This window comes from Bos grunniens, chromosome 7 (assembly GCF_055505025.1).
Source record: "Bos grunniens cultivar Pamir isolate PY7600 chromosome 7, Bosgru_T2T1.0, whole genome shotgun sequence".
Lineage (NCBI taxonomy): Eukaryota > Metazoa > Chordata > Mammalia > Artiodactyla > Bovidae > Bos > Bos grunniens.
In genome coordinates, this window is record NC_141171.1 from 94,309,931 (window position 1) to 94,334,228 (window position 24,298).

A 24,298-nucleotide genomic window follows, 5' to 3' on the forward strand; every position below is an offset into this window, starting at 1 on the left:
AACTCAGCATTTCAAAATTAAATTCAGTATTTGTTGGACATATGCGTTATGTGATGTAATATTTTATTTTGGACCGGTCTGCTACAAAGTGTATGTTATAGAGCGAAAATGCCTCTTCAGGATCTTCAGAGCTATAAGAAAATAGCTAGTCCCTGTTTCACAAATGTCCCTTTCAAGTACTTGGAGTCCTTAATACATTTAGTCATTGGCACAGTGATATATCTGAGGTCATTAAAAGAAAGATGCAATACACTGACTTCTTGTCAAATGTTTCTCAATGAGAGAAATTTTAAAGTAAAAGATTTATTTCTGTTCAAAATGCAAGTTTCAAATTCATATCCTCGGATTATTAATTACAGGCTTTTCTTCAATTATCATATTATTTGATGTAGTCAATTGTTACATATGTTTTATCAGCAAGTATAAAAGATAAGCAAAGCCAAATGTTAACACCTACAATGTAACTAAAATACTTGAGGAACAATGAAAAAAAAACCTTCACCCCTTGTTCTAAAAACAGTTAATAAGTGTTTAATGTGACAAGTGACTTCAAAACTTGCAATTATCCTGCTAAAGCGTGTCGTCACCGATAGAAGCAGAGATGGCAGCTACGGGAGAGTAGTGGGTGTTGTGAGTTCTTGCTCCATCTTAAACACAGCATTGCCTTCAATGCTCTGGCAGGGACTGGAAAAAGTCCACGGTCTGCATTGGTAAGTTGAACAAAAACTGGAGAACCAACTCAGGCACTGATTCTCCCAATGACCCACTCTTTCTTGCCTTCTGTTTCCCTGCCAACATTGTTACTTTTTTCCATTTCTATTAACATTCTGTTCCTTTGTCAAGGAAGACAGGGCTCTTTCTTAATGCAAGACTTGTGTTAGTTTGCAGAGTAAAGGAATCATCCAGCTTACATACATTGCCTTTTCTGAAATACATTCGTGCATAAATTCAACCATATTTGCTATAGGTCTATAATGGGCTTCCCTGATAGCTCGGTTGGTAAAGAATCTGTCTGCAATGCAGGAGACCCCAGTTAGATTCCTGGGTTGGGAAGATCCACTGGAGAAGGGATAGGCTACCCACTCCAATATTCTTGGGCTTCCCTTGTGACTCAGCTGATAAAGAACCCGCCTGCAATGTGGGAGGCCTGGGTTCGATCCCTGGGTTGGGAAGATTCCCCGGAGAAGGGAAAGGCTACCCACTCCAGGATCCTAGCCTGGAGAATTCCCATAGTCCATGGGGTCACAAAGAGTCAGGCATGACTGAGTGACTTTCACTTTCACATGATGCCCTAGGCACTAAGGATTCAACCAGACCATAAAATGAAGTCCCTTACCCCCAAGCAGCTTTGGTTGCAATGGAGGGAGACAGGCAAGGAGCCAATAAAGAGATAACATAGCATGTAATAGCATAGATGCGGGAACCCACATGACAGTCGAAGGGAGATGCTCTTTCATAGAGGAGATGGAGGAGAAGCCTCACCAACACAATAGGGTAAAGCAATTATCTTCCAATTAAAAATAATGTAAAAAAAAGATGGAAAAAACAGACTTGAACCAAAAAGGGAGCGTATCAAGGAGAGGCCCTGAAGAAATCTAGTGTGGATAAAGTGAGTGACCTGGAAAGAGAGGAGTGGGAGAGGAAATGAGAACTTGGGGAAACATGGAGCATGTGGGACTACAGATCTTGGTAAGGACGGGGATTTTTTTTCAAGTGAGTTAAAGCTGAAGAACAAAGGAATCAATAGATAAAAATATTTTAAGACTGCCTTGTATCATGTCAAGTGGTCAGCCTTTTATTAGGGAATATACCAACATAAAAACAGAATATACTCCAAGGGCCAATGATAAAAGGGCAAGTATAGTGTTTTCTTAAACTACTCGAAGCAATTTCTAAATTTAAGACTAACTGGTCTGAAAACTGTTGACAAAGTCAACCTAAAGGTTAATACTGCATGCACAAAGAATATGAACTTTTAAATTCATCTTTATATCTACACTACATCCTCTGAAATTTAGATTTATGAACTATATATTACAATATAGTTGTTTTTAGAATCTTTTATGACTCCTGTTAATGTAAATATTGTCTTGAAAGTAGTATAGTAACATCAAATGCGATTTGGCAATGCACAATCATCACTAAAATATCATATTTAAGGCAATGAAAATTTATGAAATGTTTATGGCCTGCCCAACACATAATGAGATGGCTGTTGTTGGGAGCTGGTGGTAAATGTCTCCCCTACTGTGATAGGCAGAATTCTAAAATGCACCCCCAAGATTTCGTGTCTCAATCCCTGGGCTGTGAATATGATAACATATGTCTGTGATTACTACTGTTTATATGAAAAAGGGACTTTCAGATGTAATTAAGATTACTAATCCATTGATTCCAAATTCATCAAAAGGGAGATTATGAGGGCGGACTTAACCTAATCTTTCAAAGCAAGGAGTTTTGCTACCTAGTTTGCAAAAAGGAAAATTAGATTTGAAGTATGAGGGGGATTTTGCTCCCTGTTTAGGAACTTCCCTGGTGGCTCAGATGGTAAAAAGTCTGCCTGCGATGAGGGAGACCTGTGTACGATTCCTAGGTCAGGAAGATCCCCTGGAGGAGGGCATGGCAACCCACTCCAGGATTCTTGCCTGGGAAATCCTATGGACAGAGGAACCTGGCAGGCTATAGTCCATGGGATCACAAAGAGTTGCACACGACTGAACGACTGACATTTAACTTTTCCTTTTGGTAGCTTGAAGATGGAGGGAGTCACAAGGAAAGAGCCTAAGACTGGCCTCTAGGAGTTCAAAGAATCCCCTGGCTGGCAGACAGCAAGAAAACATGGACTTCAGACCTTTAGTTGTAAGGAACTGAATTTTGTCAATACCAAGAAAGAATTTGGAAGAGGACCCTGAGCTCCAGTTTTGAATGTTAATCCCAGCTGATACTTTAACTTTGACCTTGTGAGATTCTGAGCAGAGAACCCAGTTAGATCACACCCAGATTCCTGACCTACCCACAATCTATAATCCACCTGTTAAAAAGATGTTGTTTTAAGTTGCTAAACTCATGGAAATTAGTTAGAAAGCAACAGAAAAATAATAAGTCTACCTTGAAGAACATACTTATGAGGTAGTTTGAGAAATTTTTAAAAGCTAGAAGGAAATTAGTTGAACATAATAAAAGACTTTCTTATAAAGGGTGTCAATGTATTGCCTAGAGGGCTGTCTAAGCTACCATGACAAAGAGATTAAAAAAATACAATGGATTAAACTAAGGAAATTCATTTCATCCACAGAAAACCATGCAGGGAAAGGTAATCCTAAACTAATACAATTCCACCATTCTCAGTGTATGGCTTCTGACCCTTGGTCCGAGACAGCTACTCTTTTTTTTCCTCCAGCTTTACTGAGATATAATTGACATATAGTATTATGTAAGTTTAAGGTATACAACATGATTTGACATATGCACATATTGTGAAAATGATTGTCACAATAAGGTTAGTTAACACATCTGTCACCTCACATAGTTTGTGTGTGTGTGGTGAGAACAATTATATTCTCAAAGAAACTTTCAAGTATAACAAAACAATATTTTTAACCACAGTCACCATGCTGTACATTAGACGCCCAGTACTTAGTAATCTTATAACTGGAAGTTTGCATCCCTTGATCCTCATCACCCATTTCTTCAGTCTCCCAGCCTCTGGCAACTGCCAATCTATTCTCTAGTTTCTGAGTTATGATTTTTAGGTTCCACATACGAGTGAAACTATATAGTATTCAAGACAACTCTTGTTCTCCTCATCTCCCAATTGGAAGGAAGATAGAAGAGGGCTAGAGAAACATTTGTGTGTGAAATACCATGGACAGAGGAGCCTGGTGGGTTACAGTCCATGGGTCATAAAAGAGTCGGACAAGACTCATCAACTAACAAAAACAAGAAGTTGCAACCTCCAAGTAGCACATATTGCTTTTGCGTACATCTTACTGGCTAAAACTTAGAACTTAGCTGCCAGTGAGGTTGGTAAGTTGCCAAATCTAGCTGAGAAAACTTAGGCCTATCTAAAACATGGAGCTCTAGGATGAAAAACGTAGGGGCAGGACACCGCTGGACAACAAGCAGTCTCCGCCACAATCAAACGATGAGCTGTGGAAGTGAGTCAGATATCTACTTCATCCAGACGCTTCCCAGTTAGACCTAAATCTATTTTCTAGATTCCAGATATAAAGCAAAAGAAGAGTAATTCCTCTTTTAAGTAACAGTCTTCCAAATATTTAAGCCAGGTTGTCGGCATCCTCCATATGTTTGAAGACTTATTATTCTCGGATCCCTCTCTTACTCTTTTCTAGTTATCATTTCTTATGATCTTAAATTCTCTGGACTAATTTTTGCTTCTTAAGAAATCCTTTAAAATATAGCCTTCAGCAAAGAACACAGTCCTCAGTGAAAGAGTCGTGCCTAGCAACTTGAGTTTTCCAAGAGGACAAGTATGTATACATAAAATGGAATATTATTCAGACTTAAAATAGAAAGATATAATGCCATCCTTGTCCCTTTAAGTGTTTCAACCCACCAGTGAACCAATGGATGAAACTGAAAGTCATTAAACTAAATGAAATAAGATAGACACAGAATGACAAATCTTTCATGATATCACTTGAACAGTGCATCTAAAAATGTCAGACTCATAGTAACAGAGTAGAATGTTGGTTACCAGGTACTAGGGGTGGGGCAAATGGAGAGATGTTTGTCAAAGGATATAAACTGTCAGTTATAAGCTAAATAAGTTCTAGAGACCTAATGTATAGCATGATGATTATAACATACTAATAATATATTAGTACATTATACTATACATAATAAATAATATTGCAATATATTAAAAATTATGTATCATATACTTGAAATTTGCTAAGAGAGTAGATTTCAAAGACTCTCACCACAAAATAAAAGGATAACTATATGAGGTCATGGATATGCTAATTAGCTTGTTTGGGGTAATCTTTTCACAATATATACATATATCAAAAGATCACATTGTTTCAACTCTACTTCAGTTAAAAACACATTACATTGTATACTTTAAATACATAAAATTTTCATCAATTATACTTCAGTAAAGATGGGAAAAATAATATTTTATGGAAAACAAGCAAATCTTAGTGATTTAAAAGGCAGATCCAACAAACTAATTTGACCAAACAATCAAAAACTGGAGAAAAAAGTACATAAGTTATAAACATAATGAAGTACCGTCTCTAGTGACTGAACAGTACCTCCTCTCTCCTTAATAACACAGGCAAGTGAAACAGACTATGTCAATGTGTGATTGACATACATGGTCAATATAGGATATTGGCATTAAATTGATAATTGAATATGTTGTTGCTGTTCAGTCACTAAGTCGTATCTGACTTTTTGCAACATCATGGACTGTAGCATGGCAGGATTTCTCGTCCTTCACTCTCTCCTGGAGTTTACTCCAACTCATAGTAATTGATAATTGAGTATGTTGATAATTAAATATGAATGTCCACTTAAATGAGACAAATGATTTGAAGCCCCAGGAATTCATGTTTTCTATTTCTGTTTTATTAGAAATGAGGTCTAATTGTTATTTTTTCTCCTCTTTACATTTTCACATCTACCATCCCTATTTGGGGGTGTCATGTGGAGATGAAAGGCCTTGCCCTAAGGACTGGCCACAATGCTACCACCATCAACATATCATATATGTACAAATTCTCCTAGTTCTGGAGCTTCTTTTCATCTAAAAATGGAAATTCTAAACCCATGTACTACTCTAATTTTTCACTGATTTGTGATTGAGATAGTTACTTAAATTCTTCCTACTGAAATCTCAAAACATGTGCTGAGTGTTCTGGCTTTTTCTGGCCAGGATTAAGTTCTAGAAGTATGAAAAATTAAATTGTTAGAAATGCAGGATGTGACTATCATCATTTTTATTTTTTCCCTGGCACAGCTAGATAAATAGTCTTCTCTTATTTATTGTCTAAACCTTTACTTCCCCACTTCTCTCTTGTTTTCCATGTTTTGTGGCAAAGCACCCACTTTGGCATGTGTCATCACGGGCCTCTGTGAAACTTCAGTTCTTTGATCATCATCTCTTTTACTAATGATGGAGTAAAAGGTGGTGGTTACTTTTTCCCTGATGACCAGTAGTTCAAAGTTCAAAACACCACAGAACCTTCTCCAGGATAGATCACATCCTGGGCCATAAATCTAGCCTTGGTAAATTCAAAAAATTGAAATCATTCCAAGCATCTTTTCTGACCACAATGCAGTAAGATTAGATGTCAATTACAGGAGAAAAACTATTAAAAATTCCAACATATGGAGGCTGAACAACACACTGCTGAATAACCAACAAATCACAGAAGAAATCAAAATATGCATAGAAACGAATGAAAATGAAAACACAACCCCAAACCTGTGGGACACTGTAAAAGCAGTCCTAAGGGGAAAGTTCATAGCAATACAGGCATACCTCAAGAAACAAGAAAAAAGTCAAATAAATAACCTAACTCTACACCTAAAGCAACTAGAAAAGGAAGAAATTAAGAATCCCAGGGTTAGTAGAAGGAAAGAAATCTTAAAAATTAGGGCAGAAATAAATGCAAAAGAAACAAAAGAGACCATAGTAAAAAATCAACAAAGCCAAAAGCTGGTTCTTTGAAAGGATAAATAAAATTGACAAACCATTAGCCAGACTCATCAAGAAACAAAGGGAGAAAAATCAATTCTATAAAATTAGAAATGAAAATGAAGAGATCACAACAGACAACACAGAAATACAAAGGATCATAAGAGACTACTATCAGCAATTATATGCCAATAAAATGGACAACTTGGAAGAAATGGACAAATTCTTAGAAAAGTACAACTTTCCAAAACTGAACCAGGAAGAAATAGAAAATCTTAATAGACCTATCACAAGCATGGAAATTGAAACTGTAATCAGAAATCTTCCAGCAAACAAAAGCCCAGGTCCAAACAGCTTCACAGCTGAATTCTACCAAAAATTTAATCCTATTCAAACTCTTCCAGAAAATTGCAGAGGAAGGTAAACTTCCAAACTCATTTTATGAGGCCACCATCACCCTAATACCAAAACCTGGCAAAGATGCCACAAAAAAGAAAACTACAGGCCAATATCACTGATGAACATAGATGCAAAAATCCTTAACAAAATTCTAGCAATCAGAATCCAACAACACATTAAAAAGATCATACACCATGACCAAGTGGGCTTTATCCCAGGGATGCAAGGATTCTTCAATATTCACAAATCAATCAATGTAGTACACCACATTAACAAATTGAAAAATAAAAGCCATATGATTATCTCAATAGATGCACAGAAAGCCTCTGACAAAATTCAACATCCATTTATGATAAAAACTCTCCAGAAAGCAGGAATAGAAGGAACATACCTCAACATAATAAAAGCTATATATAACAAACCCACAGCAAACATTATCCTCAATGCTGAAAAATTGAAAAGCATTTCCCCTAAAGTCAGGAATAAGACAAGGGTGCCCACTTTCACCACTACTATTCAACATAGTTTTGGAAGTTTTGGCCACAGAAGTCAGGGCAGAAAAAGCAATAAAAGGAATCCAAACTGGAAAAGAAGAAGTAAAACTCTCACTATTTGCAGATGACATGATCCTCTACATAGAAAACCCTAACGACTCCACCAGAAAATTACTAGAGCTAATCAATGAATATAGTAAAGTTGCAGGATATAAAATCAACACACAGAAATCCCTTGCATTCCTATACACTAATAATGAGAAAATAGAAAGAGAAATTAAGGAAACAATTCCATTCACCATTGCAATGAAAAGAATAAAATACTTAGGAATATATCTACCTAAAAAAACAAAAGACCTATATATAGAGAAGTATAAAACACTGGTGAAAGAAATCAAAGAGGACCCTAATAGATGGAGAAATATACTGTGTTCATGGATCAGAAGAATCAATACAGTGAAAATGAGTATACTACTCAAAGGAATCTATAGATTCAATGCAATCCCTATCAAGCTACCAACGGTATTTTTCACAGAGCTAGAACAAATGATTTCACAATTTGTGTGGAAATACAAAAAACCTCGAATAGCCAAAGCAAACTTGAGAAAGAAGAATGGAACTGGAGGAATCAACCTGCCTGACTTCAGGCTCTACTACAAAGCCACAGTCATCAAGACAGTATGGTACTGGCACAAAGACAGAAATATAGATCAATGGAACAAAATAGAAAGCCCAGCGATAAATCCACGCACCTATGGATATCTTATCTTTAACAAAGGAGGCAAGAATATACAATGGAGAAAAGACAATCTCTTTAACAAGTGGTGCTTGGAAAATTGGTCAACCACTTGTAAAAAAATGAAACTACAACACTTTCTAACACCATACACAAAAATTAACTCAAAATGGATTAAAGATCTAAATGTAAGACCAGAAACTATAAAACTCCTAGAGGAGAACATAGGCAAAACACTCTTTGACATAAATCACAGCAGGATCCTCTATGACCCACCTCCCAGAATATTGGAAATAAAAGCAAAAATAAACAAATGGGACCTAATTAAAATTAAAATCTTCTGCACAACAAAGGAAACCATAAGCAAGGTGAAAAGACACCCTTCAGAATGGGAGAAAATAATACCAAATGAAGCAACTGAGAAAGAATTAATCTCAAAAATATACAAGCAACTCCTGCAGCTCAATTTCAGAAAAATAAATGACCCAATCAAAAAATGGGCCAAAGAACTAAACAGACATTTCTCCAAAGAAGATGCTAACAAACACATGAAAAGATGCTCAACATCACTCATTATCAGAGAAATGCAAATCAAAACCACAATGAGGTACCATTTCATGCCAGTTAGAATGGCTGCGATCCAAAAGTCTACAAGCAATAAATGCTGGAAAGGGTGTGGAGAAAAGGGAACCCTCTTACACTGTTGGTGGGAATGCAAACTAGTTTAGCTACTATGGAGAACAGTGTGGAGATTCCTTAAAAAACTGGAAATAGAAATGTCATACAACCCAGCAACCCCACTGCTGGGCATACACACCGAGGAAACCAGAATTGAAAGAAACACATGTACTCCAGTGTTCAACGCAGCACTGTTTATAATAGCCAGGACATGGAAGCAACCTAGATGTCCATCAGCAGATGAATGGATAAGAAAGCTGTGGTACATATACACAATGGAGTATTACTCAGCCACTAAAAAGAATACATTTGAATCAGTTCTAATGAGGTGGATGAAACTGGAGCCGATTATACAGAGTGAAGTAAGCCAGAAAGAAAAACACTAATACAGTATACTAACGCATATATATGGAATTTAGAAAGATGGCAACGATAACCCTGTATGCGAGACAGCAAAAGAGACACAGATGTTTAGAACAGTCTTTTGGACTCTGTGGGAGAGGGTGGGGTGATTTGGGAGAATGGCATTGAAACATGTATAATATCATATAAGAAATGAATCACCAGTCCAGGTTCGATGCAGGATACAGGAAGCTTGGGGCTAGTGCACTGGGATGACCCAGAGGGATGGTATGGGGAGGGAGGTGGGAGGGGGGTTCAAGATGGGGAACATGTGTACACCTGTGGCAGATTCATGTTGATGTATGGCAAAACCAATACAATATTGTAAAGTAATTAGCCTCCGATTAAAATAAATCAATTTATATTTAAAAAAACCCCAAAGTTCAAAACACCTTAGCACAGTGCTTAGGTTCATTTGTGGTTGCTGCTGCTGCTGCTGCTGCTAAGTTGCTTCAGTCGTGTCCAACTCTATGCGACCCCATAGATGGCAGCCCATCAGGCTCCCCCGTCCCTGGGATTCTCCAGGCAAGAACACTGGACTGGGTTGCCATTTCCTTCTCCAATGCAGGAAAGTGAATAGTGAAAGTGAAGTCGCTCAGTCATGTCCGACTCTTAGTGACCCCATGGACTGCAGCCTACCAGGCTCCTCCGTCCATGGGATTTTCCAGGCAAGAGTACTGGAGTGGGGTGCCATTGCTACCTTTATTAATATAGTTAAGACCTATTACCTGCTTACTATGTGCCAGGAATGAGTCTTGTCCCTTTACATGTTTCAACCCACCAACACTTCAAAATGATTTCTCACTATAGTGTGTCATTATTTTATACTACTAGGTCAAATGGAAAGGAATCTGCCTGCAATGCAGGAGACCAGGGTTTGATCCCTGGGTTGGGAAGATCCTCTGGAGAAGGGAATGGCGATTCACTCCAGTATTTTTGCCTGGAGAATTCCACGGACAGAGAAACCTGGCTGGCTACAGTTCGTGGGGTTGCAAAGAGTTGGACACGACTGAGTGACTAACACATACACGCATTCTCTAAATGATAGTTATGACAGCATTGCCACTTGTACTCCCAACTCAGGAATTTGCAGGGCTGCTGTGTTGCAGAACTCCAGGTGTGAAGGGTGCTTCCTTGAACTGGCAACCTGCCCGGTACTGTACAGACCGCGTGTTCAGCCTAGCACTTCGGGATTTGATTTTCTGACATTTGTACACTTCATGCTTTTATGCATTCTTTTTCATATCCCTGGTTTTCTAGGCAGTTCCTCTGACCTGTGTTAAAGTCCAACTCTGGAAAAGGCAATATTTACAGTCTATTTTTTTTTTTTTCAGAGAATACAAATTGAAAGTAGAGTCTGTCTTAGGCTGGCACAGGGAATCATACTTCAGGGGCAAAACAACACAGTGGAGGTCTTTAAATGATGGCGTCATGTCGGCTACACCCTGGGACTCCTCCAGATAGCCACCAGCAGCGCCTGCATAGCCTGAACACGTGACAAGTATGAATACAAAGCAGCAGCACCCTCGGTCACTGTGTTTAGGAGGTAGTGCAGTATTTTTTGATAAGTCAAATGCATGATTCCAAGAAAAGCCCAAAGCTTTCAGTGTTACACAGAAGATCACCTAAGAGAGTTTCCGAATTTTATGGGCTGACTCTGTTTGTTTTAGACTTTCACCTTTAATTATATTCTCATTATGGAAGTATGCACAAATTATAAAGTCCAAACAATTCACTTCCTCTTTGCTCCTGTCTGACACATTAATCCTATACAGTGTAACAAGGCTCAGGATTATTTGACATCTGTAGACACTACAAAGTGATCACCGCAGGTCTAGCTACCATCCATCACCATATAGTTGATCCCCTTCTTGCATTTCACACACCTCTCCTCACCTGGTTCCCCTCCGGTAATCAGTACTCCTTCCTCTGCATCTTTTGTTTGTTTTGCTTTTTTAGATTTCACAGATGAGTGAAATCATTTTATGCTTCCATGCTGCATCTGACTTATGTAACTCAGCATAACACCAAACCTGTGTTGGAGCAGATGCTGCTGGTGCCCGGCCATCTCCTGCCTGCAGTCAGTTTTCCTAAACACCAAAGACATTCGACCTCCATCTCCTCCTCAAGCATTTATGGTTTTAGGAGCATGTTTGGCCTGTGTATGTGCCAGGCCACAGGTGCCGGAACCTTGGGAGCAGGCCTCAGCAAACGGCAAATTAAGATTGTCAAATAAATAGCCTGTCTTCTCGGCTTCTTACTGAAACTTGTTGGGGGCATCCATACCCTGTTCCAGAGGTCCCTAAAGGTAACCTGCTGCTTCGTCCAGCCTCTACTGGCCTCCTTCCTTCCCTGTTTCATCCTCACCCTTCCTGCTGTGTTCTCAGATTATTTCACAGAGAAGCACAAATCCCTGTCTCAGGCTATGCTTCCAGAGCCCCCAACCTAAAGCACAAGGTCTTTCTTCTATTACAGCCTGCTATTAAGATGTGCAAGTAAATTGACTGAAGTCTGAGAATTTTTAAATTTGAATGTACTTTTTTTAGAAAAGCAATTTCTTTCAGTTATTCTTATAATTCATACTCAGAGTCTTCTTTAGTCCAAAACAAAGCTTCGTTCATTCTTTTCTAAATGTAATGAGGAACTGTTCCTCGATAATTTTGTCAAGAGATAATATATTCTCAAAACTCGAGAAAATTTAGAAAAGCACAGTTATACAACTTTGTAGTCATTGGCTCTCAGTGCCTTTTGCTGCAAAACTGTACTCTTTCAAAATTTGAAACAACCCATTTTCCCACATCTGAAAGATGTTTGTGAATGACAAATTGGTCATTCTTTAACAGGGAAGAAAATTTCACTTGCGACTATAATTGTAAAACATCTACACACATTCACAGTGGACAGCATCCATCCATGCTTAATAGAAAGGTAAACCAAATAACCAGGGCATAATAAATGATGAACTATAGGCCATAGAGATGAGTATCTCTTTTTTCCCAGAACCATTCTCTTTCTTTTCTTTTCTGGTTGTGCCACATGGCTTGTGGGATCTTACTTCCCTGACCAGTGATTGAACCTATGCCCTAGCATTGGAATTGTCAAGCCTTAGCCACGGGACTGTCAAGCCCCACTCTTTTCATTCTAAGGTTGACGGGTGTCAGGCTGCACCCCAAAAGTGCCCTACATCTGCCCAGCTTTGAGACTGAAAAGGAGTCAGGAGTCAGTGAAAGAGACATTAGAGGGAAGGAGAGAGTGGGTTGAATTGAGAGAGTAGCACTGAAACACAGACATTACCACGTGTAAAACAGATACGGCAGTGGGAGTTTGCTGTGTGATGCTCTGTGATAACCTAGAGGGGTGGGATGGGGTAGGAAGGAAATTCAAGAAGGAGGGGACATATGTATACCTATGGCTGATTCATGTTGACATATGACAGACTAACACAACATTATAAAGCAATTATCCTCAAACATTTTTTAAAAAAGACACATTAGTGGTTTAATGGATAGGGTGTGTTGCAAGTCTGAAAGCAAAATCCTGGAGCAACACACCACCACATACAGGTTTTACAGTGAGATGGGAGGGAGAGGGAGGTTACCAGTTAAAGGGGGATTTGATGTTACATCAGCTCATCAATTCATTAGTCACCAGGGAAACCAGCAGAGGTGCACACCCTTCAGTGACCCTTTGATAAACTCTCATAGTGGAGCCCTTCAGATCTGAAGATTAGCACAATCACTAGCTGGGGCTGCGGGAGGGTGGGGATGTTGTGGGCAAGCAGGAAGGCGGTTATGACTGAGGTCTATGATTAAGGGAAGGGCAGTCAAAGCCTTTGACTGTGTGGATCACAACAAACTGCAGAAAATTCTGCAAGAGATGGGAATACCAGACCACCTGTCTTGCCTCTTGAGAAATCTGTCAGGAAGCAACAGTTAGAAGTGGACATGGAACAACAGACTGGTTCCAAATAGGAAAAGGATCACGTTAAGGCTGTATATTGTTACTCTGCTTATTTAACTTATATGTAGAGTACATCATGAGAAACACTGGGCTGGAAGAAGCACAAGCTGGAATCAAGATTGCCAGGAGAAATATCAATAACCTCAGATATGCAGATGACACCACCCTTATGGCAGAAAGCAAACAAGAACTAAAGAGCCTCTTGATGAAAGTGAAAGAGGAGAGTGAAAAAGTTGGCTTAAAGCTCAACATTCAGAAAACTAAGATCATGGCATCTGGTCCCATCATTTCATGGCAAAAAGATGGGGAAACAGTGGCAGACTTTATTTTTGGGGGCTCCAAAATCACTGAAGTTGGTGACTGTAGCCATGAAATTAAAAGATGCTTACTCCTTGGAAGGAAAGTTATGATCAACCTAGACAGCATATTAAAAAGCAGAGACATTACTTTGCCAACAAAGGTCCATCTAGTCGAGGCTATGGTTTTTTCCAGTAGTCATGTATGGATGTGAGAGTTGGACTATAAAGAAAGCTGAGCACCAAAGAATTCATGCTTTTGGACTGTGGTGTTGGAGAAGACTCTTGAGAGTCCCTTGGACTGCAAGGACATCCAACCAGTCCATCCTAAGGGAAATCAGTCCTGAATATTCATTGGAAGGACTGATGTTGAAGCTGAAACTCCAATCCTTTGGCCACCTGATGCAAAGAGCTGACTCATTTGAAAAGACCCTGATGCTGGGAAAGATTGAAGGCAGGAGGAGAAGGGGACAACAGAGGATGAGATGGTTGGATGGCATCACCGACTCAACGGGCATGAGTTTGAGTAAACTCTGGGAGATGGTGATTGACAGGGGGGCCTGGCGTGCTGCAGTCCATGGAGTCACGAAGAGTTGGACACGACTGAGTGACTGAACTGAACTGAAATTTACTCTAATCATACCTCAATAAAATTAGGGTGAAAAAACTACATAAAATCATTTTTTAAAAGAGGTTTAGGTATAATAGAGAACTTGTAGCTTAGAAAGAAAAATGGTAGTAAAAATTTAATGCTTTGTGCATAGAAGGAAGGTTTTGCCTCGTCCAAACTGAATGCATACTTTCAAAAGAGTCTGCTTTTCTGGTGATGTTGTGTATTTTATGACCACGGTCATTTATTTAAAAAAACAAGCAAACAGAAAGAATAATAAGGGTCTGTCATGTCTGTTGTGTTGCTGTTGTTTAGTTGCTCAGTCGTGTCCAATTCTTTTTGATCCCACGGACTCCCGCCAGGGTCCTCTGTCTATGGATTTTCCAAGGCAAGAATACTGTCATGTCTAGACAATCTAAAATCACTAAACTATTTATTGTTTTTTCTCTGTTATGGCTGCTATAAAGTGTTGTTACTTTGACTGGAAACATAAAAGGTTGTAGCTACTTCTCATCCATGAGCATTTGTGTGCTCTGGTTTTGGTTTTCTTCCAAGGTCAGGCCCTAAATTTGGATGAACAAATCTGACAGGGTATTTTATACCCAAAGCAACGTTTATGCTGCTTTAACAGCTGCTAGATAACACCAAAGGCTTGAAGTTATCTCACCTTGAAACCTTTCTTGTGGTACTAGAGCAAGGAGGGGCCAACTGATACAATTAGATACATGAATGCCCTCTATTTTGTTATGTTCTCAATGCTGGCCCCAGGGTGGGGAAAGCTTTTCCCCCTTCTTCCTGAGAATATGCTGCTGCTGCTGCTCCTAAGTCCCCTCAGTCATGTCCGACTCCGTGCGATCCCATAGACGGCAGCCCACCAGGCTCCCCCGTCCCTGGGATTCTCCAGGCAAGAACACTGGAGTGGGTTGCCATTTCCTTCTCCAATGCATGAAAGTGAAAAGTGAAAGTGAAATCACTCAGTCGTGTCCGACTCTTAGCGACCCCATGGACTGCAGCCCACCAGGCTCTGGAGTGGGGTGCCATTGCCTTCTCCCCCTGAGAATATGACCTTTGGTTAACTCTTTATGTCCTTATAAACCTCAGTAGATAGTATGTCAACTATGTTGCTAAGCAACACAAGGTAAAAAGGATGCCCTGGTTGGTAAATTTCATCTGGCCTGGGAGAAGTAGAAGCATCTGTTAGGAAGTCAAATCTTTGGGATTTCCAAATGTAATACTTGTAATTGGGCAGGTCCCTGGAAACTATGCTTATGAAGCAGTTATAAAAGATTCTAGCTCCTATGAGAAAGAAGCTTTGATATCATAGAGGCTCCCGCATTTGTTCAATGTCATCTTATCTTTTTCCATCTGCATAGTGTTGCTGCTGCTGCTGCTGCTAAGTCACTTCAGTCGTGTCTGACTCTGTGCAACCCCACAAACGGCAGCCCACCAGGCTCCCCCGTCCCTGGGATTCTCCAGACAAGAACACTGGAGTGGGTTGCCATTGCCTTCTCCAATGCATGAAAGTGAAAAGTGAAAGTGAAGTCGCTCAGTCATGTCAGACTCTTAGCGACCCCATGGACTGCAACCTACCAGGCTCCTCCATCCATGGGATTTTCCAGGCAAGAGTACCGGAGTGGGGTGCCATTGCCTTCTCCCTGCATTGTGTTACCTAGTAGCTAAGGTAAAGAACTCCTGGGTGACTGCAGGGCCTGCTGCAGGTACATCAGGAAGGGACAGCTGAGACTGTCCTGCTGCTGAGCCACGGTTCCTGCCCTGTATACTCCTGAAGCACTGTCATGTGTGGCCTGGATGGTCTTGTGGGTCTGATGTTCAGCTGAATGTAGGAGGTCAAAATAGGCATGCTGCTGCTGCTGCTGCTGCTGCTAAGTCGAGTCAGTCGTGTCCAACTCTGTGCAACCCCATAGACGGCAGCCCACCAGGCTCCCCCGACCCTGGGATTCTCCAGGCAAGAATACTGCTGTGGGTTGCCATTTCCTTCTCCAATGCATGAAAGTGAAAAGTGAAAGTGAAGTCGCTCAGTCCTATACGACTCTTTGTGACCCTGTGGACTGCAGCCTACAGGCTCCTCTGTCTCTGGGATTTTCCAGGCAAGAGTACTGGAGTAGGTTGCCATTGCCTTCTCCCAAAATGGGCATAGAATATTCTCTTTGGACAGAGGAGCCTGGTGGGCGACAGTCCATTGGTTGCAAACAGTTGGACATGACTTAGAAACTACACACAACATAATTCTTTGGGGGGATAGGAAAAATTCTTCAAAACAAAAAAGAAAATCTTGGCCTACCCAAGGTCAGTTTTGTACCAATAAAGTATTAGTTTTGACATGATATTATAGACCCCATTGGGGTGAGGGGAAGCAAGTTCACACTCATACACTCGGGATGACATAATGGCTGTCAATAAACTGACTTTGAGGAAGAATTTTATTCGCAGTTTTAAAATGCTTTTATCCATTGGACATGATTTTGGTGTACACTCTACAGTACTGACTGCACGACACTGGATATTTACCAAAGCCTTCACTGTCCATAACGTATTTTCCCTTCGGGTAATCGTCACCTGATTACCTGTTGCCCAAAGCTTATGTGATCATTTCCAATAGGAGATTTTACTCTCTTTCATTCTGGTATGATTGGTTTCTATAATAAATTAACCAGAAGCATTCTGTCTACCATCAACATATGGCCTCTGTTTTCCCCTCTTGCTTGCCTACAAATTCCTGCTTAAGCTAAAGATTAGACATGTCTTTTGCAAAAATTAGAAAAAAAGGAAAAGGAAAAGGCAGAGGAAACAGAGATCAAATTGCCAATATCTGTTGGGTCATCAAAAGAGCAAGAGAATATCAGTAAAACATCTACTTCTGATTTATTCATTATGCCAAAGTCTTTGACTGTGTAAATCACCACACACTGTAGAAAATTCTTAAAGAGATGGGAATGCCAGACCAACTTACCTGCATCCTGAGAAATCTGTATACAGGTCAAGAAGCAAGTTAGAACTGGACAATTTAGAACAGACTGATTCCAAATTGGGAAAGGAGTATGTCAAGGCTGTATATTGTCACCCTGCTTATTTAACTTACATGCAGAGTACATCATGAGAAATGTTGGGCTGGATTAAGCACAAGCTGTAATCAAGATTGCCAGGAGAAATATCAATAACCTCAGATACGCAGATGACACCACCCTTATGGTAGAAAGCAAAGAAGAACTAAAGAGCCTCTTGATGAAAGTGAAAGAGGAGACTGAAAAAGCTGGCTTAAAGGTCAAGATTCAAAAAACTAAGATCATGGCATATGGTCCCATGACTTCATGGCAAATAGATGGGGAAACAATGGAAACAGTGAGAGACTTTATTTTTTTGGACTTCAAAATCACTGCAGATGGTGACTGCAGTGTCTGTGAAATTAAATTAAATTTCATTCTTTTTGTGAAGTTAAAAGACACTTGCTCCTTGAAAGAAAAGCTATGACCAACCTAGACAGCATATTAAAAAGCAGAGACATTACTTTGCTGACAAGGTCCGTCTAGTCAAAGCTATGGTTTTTCCTGTAGTCATGTGTAGATGTGATAGTTGGACTATACAGAAAGCTAAGTGCTGAAGAATTGATGCTTTTGAACTGTGGTGTTGGAGAAGACTATTGAGAGTCCCTTGAACTGCAAGGAGATCCAACCAGTCCATCCTAAAGGAAATCAGTCCTGAATATTCATTGGAAGGACTGATGCTGAAGGTGAAATTCAAATACTTGGGCCATCTGATGTAAAGAACTGATTCCTTGGAAAAGACCCTGATGCTGGGAAAAATTTAAGGCAGGAGGAGAAAGGGATGACAGAGGATGAGATGGTTGGATGGCATCACCGACTTGATGGACACGAGTTTGAGCAAGCTCTGGGAGTTGGTGATGGACAGGGAGGCCTGGTGTGCTGCAGTCCATGGGGTCGCAAAGAGTTGGACATGACTGAGCAACTGAACTGAACTGAGAAAGTAAATCTCAGAAGTTGGTGGAGAAGACTGTTGATGCTCCTAAGAATAAACCCATGGCTGAGGTTTACAAATGCAAGCTGAGACTGCCATGAAAAGAAATACTTGACCAACTGATCCAGGGCACTTTCAAAGTTAAGATTTCCAAGACTATTTTGGTCCAAAACCAGATGTCTTCGTGAAAGTAGACTGCTAACCCAAGATCAACAGAAAAAGAAATAGTAGCTTGTAACGGAGAAGGCGATGGCACCCCACTCCAGTACTCTTGCCTAGAAAATCCCATGGATGGAGGAGCCTGGTGGGCTGCAGTCCATGGGGGTCGAGAAGAGTCGGACACGACTGAGCGACTTCACTTTCACTTTTCACTTTCATGCATTGGAGAAGGAAATGGCAACCCACTCCAGTGTTCCTGCCTGGAGAATCCCAGGGACGGGGCAGCCTGGTGGGCTGCCATCTGTGGGGTCGCACAGAGTCGGAAACGACTCAAGTGACTCAGCAGCAGCAGCAGCAGCTTATAAAAGCAAAAAGAAACACCCAATTGTAGTTATTTGCTTTAGAATGTCATTTTTAATGATTTATTTTATGATAAGCACTAATAAAGCCCAGTAGAACTTTTCACTGTCTCTCTAATTCCAAATTTAGAAGACTAACTAGAATGAATGCTGGCTCTTAAAATAATCTTAATTAATGAGCCTATAACCTTATATACTGCTGCTGCTGCTGCTAAGTTGCTTCAGTCGTGTCCGACTCTGTGCGACCCCATAGATGGCAGCCCACCAGGCTCCCCCGACCCTGGGATTCTCCAGGCAAGAACACTGGAGTGGGTTGCCATTTCCTTCTCCAATGCATGAGAGTGAAAAGTGAAAGCGAAGTCACCTTATATAGGTTTGACTATATCAAAATAGTTGTACCAAAAATGTATACCTATTCTTATTTGGTAAATGGTTCCAATGACATTTCAAAATTTATGAAAAAGGTAATTTTGCATACTTCATATGATCTAATTTCAGAGAACACATAATTAAGTTCCTGAACTTATACTCTCTCTATAGGCACAATACACTGAAATCCATGAACACATACAATCTCCTTTATACTTACGTCAAGGAGAATATCCTTTAAGAAATCTAAATATGGAAAACTATGTATACAAGTTAATTAACCTCAAGTGAATTTAAGGACACTATTTCTAATATTGGAACTCAGAGATGCACTTTTAAAATGAGTTAAGCTTAAAATCAGCCTTTGTTACAGATGCTGAATTAAACTATACTTATTATAAATTGAATTCATCTATAAATAATAAAATCATATTTCAAATAAAAACCCACCAGTGTCAAAGTCTATGCAGATTCTGAAGAACATATGATATGTATTGATTGGCCTTGTCTATCAACTCCTGAGAACAGTGTCAGGCATTGTACACTGTTCCTTTCATGGGCCTTTTTACTTTTCATGGCAATGTGGTTTTTTGTAAAGGTTAAATAAAAATGGGTTCTTCTTCCAATCTAGAAATAATTAGGCAAAGCAAATTTGTTATCATAATAGCAGGAGAGATAGCACCTTTAAAAGTGAACCTAACGTTGCCAGGTGTGATATGACAGCATTTCATATGTGGAAACATCTTTGGGGTTTCTTCAGGAAGTTGGTATAGGGTTTGCTCTATGGCTTAAGGAGTTCTGGATTTACATTCACTAAAAGATGGCATCTTTTGGCAAACCATGGGAATTTTGAAGAAAGGAATACCTCCACGTATGCAGTGCTGCAGAGAGCCTAGGGAACTGCCCGGGTTCTTTGCCTCTGGCTCAGAATAAAGGAAGTGCTAAGACTAATATAGGACTGCCCTGCTGATCCAGTAGTTAAGAATCCTTCTGCCAAGGCAGGGGACGTGGCTTCAGTCCCTAGTCCGGGAAGATTCCACACGCCTCAGGACAACTAAGCTTGTGTGCTACAGCTACTGAGCACAGGCCCCAGAGCCCATGTTCTGCAACAAGAGGAGCCATCACACGAGCAGCCTGCACAATCAGAGAAAGCCCCCGGCAGCAACGAAGACCCAGAACAGCCCGAAGTAAGATTTTTATTTTAAAAAAGACCAGTATAAAAAGCTTTCTAGCAAAAAGATATAGTCTAGGAGTCATTTACAAAATCTCAAGGTAGAAGTTCATTCTGAAGATTTAGTAATTATGTAGCTCTAGTTATACTAACATGAAATAAGGGAATCTTTATGTGTCAATGAGTGGTTTTTTTGCACCTATGAAAACAAGACAAACACAATAGAACATATGTGTTCTGCAGAAGCATATGCTATAAATGTATATATGCACACAGTGGATATATATTATAATATGTGTGTATATATATATATATTTGAGGCTTAAGATCATAGTGAAAAATCTATCAATAAAACTGAGTCACTAACATTAAAAAATATCCTCAATGGTAGGAAACTGGTGGAAGCTATAACTTTAACATCTTTGCTTATGCTTGTGCCTATATTGAGTAAAATAAACCTATAGTTGATTCCACCACTTGTAAGAACTGCAAAAATCGATTGACTAGCAACACATACAATTCACAACCTCAGCAGAGAAATGCAGCATGACAGACCTTTTCTTGATCAAAATAGCTTGTTTAAAGACTGTATAAACCTAAAGAAGGGGCTGCCAAGAAAAGTATCTCAGAGTCGCTCAGATACACACCTTTCTCTGATGATATAAATTGCAATTTCCTTCTGGGAAAAAACAGGAACACTCATGATGCTTAAATTTATGATCAACTTTAATGGGATTAAGATTTTTTTCTAAGACACATGAGTACATACTATGTCTGTAAAATCAGGACCCTTGTAACAGTGAAATGAGATAATATTATGCAAGTCAAAGGGGAAAAAACAGAACTGCCCCCAGGCAAGCCCGGATATATGGCAATCTGACCATAAAAGAAATTTGCAAGGGTCAAAACCAAAGAGGACCCTAAACACCAAGCGGTGAACAAATGTGTGGGGTGGAAGCCGCTCTAATGGTCAGTCCTATTCAGATTATACATGTATGGACACATTAAACATTACTCCTGATACACAATACATATTAGAAACATTACTATGCCTATCCACTCAATGAATAAACCTCTAAAAGTTTTCATAAGTCACACTCTAATAACAAAATTTCTGGCAGATTCTCCAACCTGAAAAGGGCTATTTTTACACTTAGAATATGTTTAATTTTGATCAAGACAATTTTTGAAACAGAAAAAAAAAAAAGCTTTCTAATTTACTGTCTCAGATCTGGCTTTCTTAAAACTGGTATTAAGTTCTCAATTAGTGAGGCTTTCCCAAATAGTGAGAAAACTGAAGCTTGTCAGGGGATGAGCTTCTCAATCCTTTCCCATCTATCAGGTTCCTAAAGTTCTTACTCCAATCTGAAAACTGTTCTCAGAACACATGGAAACTTTCCTTTCACACTGACACATCAGAGTCACAGTGCAGACTGCAGGGGTTTCAGTGTGGAGTGAATGAAATTCTCTACCTCAATGCAGGGATTTCGAACACTGTTAAAAATAGAATTACAATAAACAAGTTCATGTGGATCACTTTTTTATTTTTTAAATTTGTTCCTGGTATTTGAAGAGAATTGTCCTCTGTTGTGAGCTGACCTGTGTGTATGTGTGTGCACGCTCAGTCACTTCAGTTGTGTCTGAAGCTTTGTGACCCCACGGACTGTAGCCCACCAGGCTTCTCTGTCTGTGGGATTCTCCAGGCAAGAATACTGGAGTGGGTTGCCATGCCCTCCTCCAGGGAATTGGCCTGGGTCCTCCCAAAGAATGTGTCCAAGTCCTAACTCCCAGTACCTATGAAACTTATTCAGAAATGGGCTTTTTCATCAAATGTCTCTAGAGTTCAGCCAGATCTTTTTAACCTTTGAACAATCAAAACTTCTCAAAGCCTCAGGGAACTGAAATGATTTATGAACATTCAAAGTTGCTAAACTTTTCACAGTTGTTCTCGCAAAAACTGTCTACATTATCTTGTATTACCATACTGATTTTGACCCCCAAATAATTTATTTCCAAAAAAAGAAATGAGGTTTCTGCAGATAAAATACTTAAGGACTTTGAGATGAGATTATCCTGGATTTAGGGTGTGCCCTAAAACTCAATGACTGCTATCATTATGAGAGAAAGAGGATGGAAGTTTGAGGCAGGAAAACAGAGGAGGATGCCATGTAGAGATGGAAGCAAAGATTGGAGTGATGCTGCCCCAAGTCAAGGAATGCCTGGGGCCACGGGAAGCTGGAAGAGGCGAGGAAGAATTCTTTGCAAAAGCCTTTGGAAGGACTATTTCCTACCACAACTTTGATTTCTTTGATTCTCAGACTCCAAAACTGAGAGAAGAAACTTCTGTTGTTTTAAGCTACCAAATTTTGGGTAATATGTTAAGGCAGCCCTGGGAAATGAATACAGCCTCCACAATACAAATTTCAAGGACTTAAACCGTAGAGAATTTGCTCTCACCAGGCATGTCTACACAGATTGCTCTTACTTTTCTAACAACATAAATAATCTTGTCAAGACATGACTTTCAAAATGTGATAGATGATAATGCAGTCCTGGAAAGCCAAACCTAATTAAAATATAAATGGCATTTTGAAAAGTAACTAGGCATGACAATTGCCAAAGGGCTGCTAGAGAAAACAAGGAACTCTGTTAAACTGGAACTTCAAATAAAGAATAAATAATTTTTTAGTATAAGAATACTCCAAGTAGTGTATTATTTCTTTTTCATTGAATAAATTTGACATGCAAAATAGTATACATTTAAGATGTACAGCACGTTACTTTGATATATTTACATATTGTATAATAATATGTTTATCATTATGATGTTTATCACATTACATAATTATAGTACAATGTTATTGTCTATATTCATTATACCATGGATTAGATTCATGAAATTTATTCACATTAAAAGATAATGGATTATTTGAAATTCAAATTTAAGCATCATGTTGGAACTTCCCTGTGGTCCAGTGGCTAAGACTCCATGCTCCCAATGCAGGAGGCATGGGTTTGATCCCTGGTCTGCGGACTATCCTTGTGGCTCAGCTGGTAAAGAATCCACCTGCAATACAGCAGACCTGGGTTCGATTCCTGGGTTGGGAAGATCCCCTGGAGAAGGGAAAGGCTACCCACTCCAGTATTCTGGCCTGGAGAATTCCATGGACTATACAGTTCATGGGGTCGCAAAGAGTCGGACACGACTGAGTGACTTTCACATTCACCTTCTGGGAACTAAGGTCTCACATACCGCACTGTACAGCCAACCAAAAAAAAAAAAAACGCAAGGCATCGTGTGTTCTTGTTTGTGAAATCTGGAACCCTGCAGTTGCAAAGAGAGACTGCACATCTCACTCAGTCACAAAGCTAATAAAATGTGGAGATTGGCTTTGAAATTATGTACAACAGACTCTCCAAGGTCATGTGCTTTCTGGTCCATGAGGCTGTTAAAGCAGGTATAATAAAATGTAGGAAAAAGTAGTAGCACTCCCCAGAGCTATCTGGTTGTTCTGTAAAACAGGTTATAAAAGTGGAAGAAGGAGGGCCAGTTACGACTGCTCAGTGCCCACGATGTAGAAAAATTCTTTTTTTTTTTTTTTTTTAAAAAAAGAAGGTGGTGGGCGCCTCCGGTTCCGGGGGTGCGGGGGGCGCGGGGGGCGCGCGCCCGCCGGGACCCTGCGTCATGGCCGCGGCCGCCGGACCGAGCCCGACCGGGCGCTGCGCCTGGTGCGGAGGAGGCCCTCCCGCTCCCGCGCCTAAAAATTCTGATACAAAGTTCAAACAACCTTCTAGTGACCATGCGGATGGTTGAAATGAGTTTTCCCTTCCATTATTTAGTGCAAGGATGACAGGGGATACAGGCATTTGGGCTTTGCTGGGCAGTAGGTGAGGGCATCCATGTAATAAATAACAAGAGAGTGCAATCTCTGCTAATTCTAACAGTTACACAAATATTTTTGCCTATAGTCACATTTCCCCAAAATCCACAAGGTGCCCAGCCAT

At 39.9% G+C, this 24,298-nt stretch overlaps 1 protein-coding gene across 32 annotated transcripts in view; it reads right to left on the reverse strand.

Moving 5' to 3' along the window:
* The window catches only part of MCTP1 (multiple C2 and transmembrane domain containing 1), a 721,660-nt gene that overhangs the window by 277,832 nt on the left and 419,530 nt on the right, over window positions 1-24,298 (reverse strand). The window lies entirely within an intron of this gene.